At 38.8% G+C, this 5,845-nt stretch overlaps 1 non-coding gene across 1 annotated transcript; it reads right to left on the reverse strand.

The window, feature by feature from the left end:
* Nucleotides 1-4,067: 4,067 nt before the first annotated feature.
* LOC138817382 (small nucleolar RNA SNORA51) lies at nucleotides 4,068-4,196 on the reverse strand. The gene has a single exon (XR_011368839.1). It is a non-coding gene; the product is annotated as a small nucleolar RNA SNORA51 (small nucleolar RNA).
* Nucleotides 4,197-5,845: the final 1,649 nt, after the last annotated feature.

Below are 5,845 nucleotides of genomic sequence, written 5' to 3' on the forward strand. Positions count from 1 at the left end.
GGATTTTGTTTTTTAATTTTAATAATGTGTGCCAGGTATTGTACCTGGATTGAGTAAATACATTTCATTTTTATGAGCACTGAGTAATTAGCAGAGGCTGTCTGTGATGCTGTGTTACGATGGATTCTGAGCCAGCAGGGAGGAGTTCCAGGGCTGAGGGTGGGTGGGTTAGAAAATAGACTGTGTGCTTCTTGCTCAGGATGTAACCATGACAATATCACCCCGAGCTCCAGTCTGAGTCATGTTATATTACAATCTCACTCTATGAATAAAGTACTTTGAAGATGCTGTCTTGGACTGTTTTCTATTGTGCTCTGCAGGTATGGCAGTATTTTATTCATATATTCTATGACATTTGGTGCTTTTGGTCATTTCATTCTATCTTGATACGACCAATGTTAAAGAGCTTATTTTCAAATGGAAGTTATTATTTGTCTTAGATAGATAACAAAAGCATCATCCCTGCCTTTTAAGAATTTAGAGTTTAAAATAGACACAGTATCACCAAACAATAGTTTGAACATACATGTATATATACATACATACATACATACATATATATATATATATAAAACAAGAACCTACAAGTTGAACAAAACATTTTGTTTTTCTAGACTTGTTTCTTCTCTATCTTACTCAGCATGTGCTAATCAATTTGCATATGGGTTTGCAAAAACAGAAAATACTAATGGATCAATTGTAATGGGAAAAGAGTGAAACTGTCAAAGTCATACAGTTCATTAATTTCCCCCCATACCTCTTATTAATGTTATACTCTTGATCCATGATTGCTGCTGTAGACATTAACTTAAAAAAATTCATTGCACGAAATAAAAAATTTTCTTGCCAGTTTTTAAAATATCATTTGGTATGTTCATAAGTTTTGCAGAATCTCCAATAAATCTACTGAAATTTCTTGAATGAAAGGAATGTTAAATCATACTTTTTACTTCTGTTTTCTCCTCTGTCTGTCTCTGTCTGTCTCTCTGTGTGTCTCTCTTTTGTTCACAAAGAGAACAGACCAGTTTGTCAAGAACCTACCCTAGAAAGTGAGAGATCAGACAGTAGGGGTTCAGAGGAGCTGAGTTTTGCTTTGTCTCATCCTGAAGTGGGACACCATAAAGTGTCTCAGTGTCTCAGGACAATTTGTGTGAACTGTCAGTTGAAAGCACTGACAGTGTTCCATTAGTAATGAATTATGGGAACAATTTTATTAATTTCTTCACCTCTGCCAGTATATATTAGTGTAAGTTACTCAACCAAATATCAAAAGAACCATTGCATTTTAACCTTTGAGTCTTTTTTACTGTGTAGCCAGGAACAGTAAAAAAAATAAATTAATATGGCAGTCCTTTTTTTTTAAATGACTGGAGATAAGGCATGAACATAATTTTTTCCTGTTTTTAATTTAATAGCAGGTTTATAGTTTTATGCAAAACCATTCACATTACATTTGACCCTCTGGGCGCTGCTTTTTCTCCCCCCCCTCCACCCCCGTGGATATAATTTTGAGTCTTTAATAATCTGTTGTTAAATCCACTCTGAGTTTGATTAATGAATTGTGATGAACCCATGCATTAATTTGCAGGTTTGGTCTGATGCCCTAAAAGGCTGCTTTGTTGTGGATGTATTATTAATGTAACCCCTTCATGAAGAGGGCCATCGGAGGGCAGTGTGACCCAAATAATGGACAAGCTACACATCTGGGAGTTTCATTCATGCAGCTCTACAAGTGAAGGTGCAGTGATATTATTTCAAAGAGAGAATCCTGAGTTGGTGGAATGCCCTAGAATGGGGTGGGGAGGGCGCAGACCCTGAGGAGGGGTGTCTGTGGAGGGAACTCAGGGGAGTTGGTGAATTGAGCAGGAAGAAGTCTTCCATTTGATTAACTCCTAACTGAAACATAATAGTCTATTCAATTATAAATGTAGTCATGACACTGAGGAATTATTAGCCCAATGTGTGACTCTGTCATCACTAAGAAGCCACAGATCTTTTCAGAACATGGTACAGGATTTATAAGCATCCTTGATGCTTATAAAAACAAAAACAAAAACACACCAAAGCAACCTCATTAAGATACCTGCTCAACTAGTTACTTAAAGTAAATGTATATATATATATATATATATGTTTATATATACATGTATATGTAGATATATATATATATGATTTTATCAGTAACTTAAAAATATGGATTAAGTTAATTGATAATCTTTTAGACATTTAAACACGTAATTCTGAAGCTGGGTTGGGCCCCGGTGGCTCATACCTGTAATCCTAGCCATTCAGGAGGCTGAGATCTGAGGATCACAGTTCAAAGCTGGCTTGGGCAGGAAAATTTGTGAGACTCTTATCTTCACTAAACTACAAAGGAGCTTGGCTAGGGCTCCAATAGTAGAGCACTAGCTTTGTTTAGGAACAGTGCTCAGGAACTGAGTTCAAGCTCCAGGACAGACAGACAGACAGACAGATGGACACACACACACACACACACACACACACACACACACACACACACACACAAACAAAATGTAATTCTGAGAAGGACCCTTCCTTCTCAGAGGTCTATGGCTTCCCATGGTGCTGAGAGGCTATTTATTGTCTATGCTACCATTGCTTCAGTTGGAGTACCAAGACATTTGGTGTTCCTCAGGAACAGGTTCAAGGTCAGAACTTGTCCTGAGTGAGGTCAGATGACAGCAGTATCTGAGTCCTGCTGATGTTACTTATACCCATCCTTCCTCCTCCTCAGCAACTGGAAGCCATGAATTATTTGTCTTATTCACTGACACTTCCCAAGCAAATATTTTATCATCTGACCCATACAAGCACTTAGCAGCTAATGAACATATGATATAGTTAAGAAATAATTTTTTTGCTTTATTTGAATGAACATGGGTTTTAGAGTCATTTTTTTAAAAAAAGAAATGACAAAATCCAGCATAGACATTCTAAAATGTTTATTGCATTGCAACAGACATTTACAAGCATTAGAAATGTTTATGGGAACTGCTAATAACCAGCTTATTGTCCAGCAGCTCAGTTTCTCAGAGCACTGTAGACTCTCATAACTGATTTATTTCAGAGCATTGTTATAATTAAACAAAGAGAACTAGAATTCTCCAAAGGCAAATATAGCTGCAGAGAGATAGGAAAATTAGATTAAGGAAGAAAATTAGCATGTGTATTGGGAGTGTGTGTAAATGTGTGGATATGTTTGTGTGTCTCTGGGTACACAAAGACCCAACCTGGTAAGAGAGACTTTAGGCTGTAAGTTGCCTTAGAGATTATTTTTCAATTTAATTTAACAAGTATTGAAACAGAAGCACAAAGAGGTTAAGTGACCAGTGACCTCCTAATTGCTAAATCCAATAAACCCTTCTCAGACCTTATCTTATTCGACCACAGGATTGCATTGTGTGTTGTTTACCTTTTCCTTTTCCTGGAAGCTTACATATGGGCCTTTTTGTGTGTGGGGGGGTCTTTTCTGCCCTGTTTTTCCCATCCCTGCTTTCTACCTTCTCCCAGGATGACATATCTTTTATACACTTCTAATCTCCTCAGGTAGAGCTTTGTTCTAGTTCAGTGTTTATCCACTTTCTTTACTATTCTTTCTTAAATAGTATGTGTGTGTGTGTGTGTGTGTGTGTGTGTGTGTGTGTGTGTGTGTGTGCGCGCGCGTGTGTGTGTCCATGTGCATGTGCACATGTGCATGTATGAACATGCCTGTGCTAGTCCTGGGGCTTGAATGCAAGTCCTGGGTATTATCCCTTAGCTTTTTCACTCAAGGCTGGAACTCAACTACTTGAGCCCCAGCTCCACTTCTGGCCTTTGGCTGGTTAATTGGAGATCAGAGTCTCATGAACTCTCGGGTCTGGGCTGGCTTTGAACCACAACTCTCAGATCTCAGCCTTTTTCCTAGCTAGGATTACAAGCTTGAGCCACTAGTGCCTGGGTTATACTCTTTAGCCTGTTGTATGCTCCTTGAAGGCAAAGAACACATGAAGTTTCTTCAGATTTAGCAGAGAAAAACATTTGATTTGCAGATAAACCTCCCCCATACCCCATGTCTCCCCATTCACAATACCGACCTGCGTGGGGTCTGGGCTGAGGTGTATATGGGATAGGTTTACTCTGCCTTCTCTTTCTATAGTCAGTGTAAGAACACAGCCTGTGGTCAGCATCTGGACGTCAAACAAGTGTTTTTTTATTCTATGTATGTCCCCAAATTGGAGTTTTGACTGTAGACATAGACATTCGATATAATACTGGACACAATTATTAAAAATACTTCCTTGTGTACATCCTTTTCAAACATAATTCCTTTATTTTCTGTGGCCCCTCTAAGAACACACATCATGTCTTATTGTATTTTAAGGGTTCAACCCTGTCCCTATGTGCTTACAAAATGAAGGACTTTATTCTAGATGCTGATGACCCAGCAGCGAGCAAAATCGAATCCTTTGTCTTCTTGGAGATTATATTCTACTGACTGAATATAGACAATAAATAAGTTAAATATACAGTATGCCAACGTTGTTCACAGCTATGCAGAAAAATAAAGCAGGAAATGGGACATAAGTGTTCAAGGATGGAACTGATTTGTTTTTCTCCCCAAGCTGGCTGAATGTTGTCTTTCACATCTCAGCTGATGGCAGCTCCTTTTTCCCAGTTGCTTGGATACAGTCCCTAGAAAATCACCCTTCTTTTTCACTCTCATCCAACCTGTTAGGAAACCTTATCTTTTTTACCTTCAAAATATATCCAGAATCTGACCACTATTTCTATCAAAACATCCTTGGTCTAAGTACCATCAGCTATCACATGGATGATGGTGGTAGTGCTTGAGATGAACTTTCCTTTTCAACACAGCAACCAGAACGAGTTGTTTACAGGGTTAATAAGATGGTTCCATTCCTCTTTCCAAAACAATAGCGCCCCTTGCTTCATTTGGAAAATCAGCATCATCAAAATGGTCCTATGGTTCTTCATGGTCCCGGACAACCCCCCTACTCCTTTCTTCTCATGTCACCTCTCTTTCTCACCTCTAGGTGACCAACCTAGCCATCTTCGTTGCCCTGGACTCCTGGGTTTAGCACTACAAGTAATAGGCTAGTGCTTTCCACTTGAGCCACAGCTCCACTTCCAGCTTTTTGGTAAGAGTCTCATGGATTTTCCTGCCCAGGCTAGCTTAAAACTGAGAGTCTCAGGTCTCAGCCTCCTGAGTAGCTAGGATTACAGGTATGATCCAGGCTCCAGGAAAGATGTTCTGTCTAACCAAGGATTAGACCCAGTTTCATTAAAGAAGTCCCTAACTATTGTTTTTTCTCACTCTTACAAGAATCATTCTAGTAGGATCATTTTGATGGGATTCAGGGTACATGATTATGCCACAGACATTGTACATGAAGCAATTTGTGTTTTGACTGGTGATAAATTGATAATCACCAACCCAGCTAAGCCAGTCCACAGAGAGGCAGTTAATATTGTGAAACTTCAATAAAGTCGGCTGTCAATGCGATAGATATTGCAGGTGAACTCCTTGATCTTTCATTGTAATCCTTTGAATCTCTGTTATCCATCACTCTATAACACATTTGTTTAGCAGGGAAATAGGCTTCTAAAATCTCACCATCAAAGTAAGCCTCAACAATAACACTTCTAAATCTGACACGTCAGTCTCAACAACACTGTCAGAACACTATTTAGCTATCAAATTTAGTGAGGTGATGTAAATTTACAGAAGGACAGGAAGAGATTGAAGAGTGTTCTCTTTCGTTTTCTTGGACAATAAAAAAGTATTTGAAGTGCTTGCTCCCCCATTTCCTTTCCTAAGCAGGCA

Source organism: Dipodomys merriami, unplaced genomic scaffold (assembly GCF_024711535.1).
Source record: "Dipodomys merriami isolate MVZ:Mamm:240054 unplaced genomic scaffold, mDipMer1.0.p SCAF_7, whole genome shotgun sequence".
NCBI lineage: Eukaryota > Metazoa > Chordata > Mammalia > Rodentia > Heteromyidae > Dipodomys > Dipodomys merriami.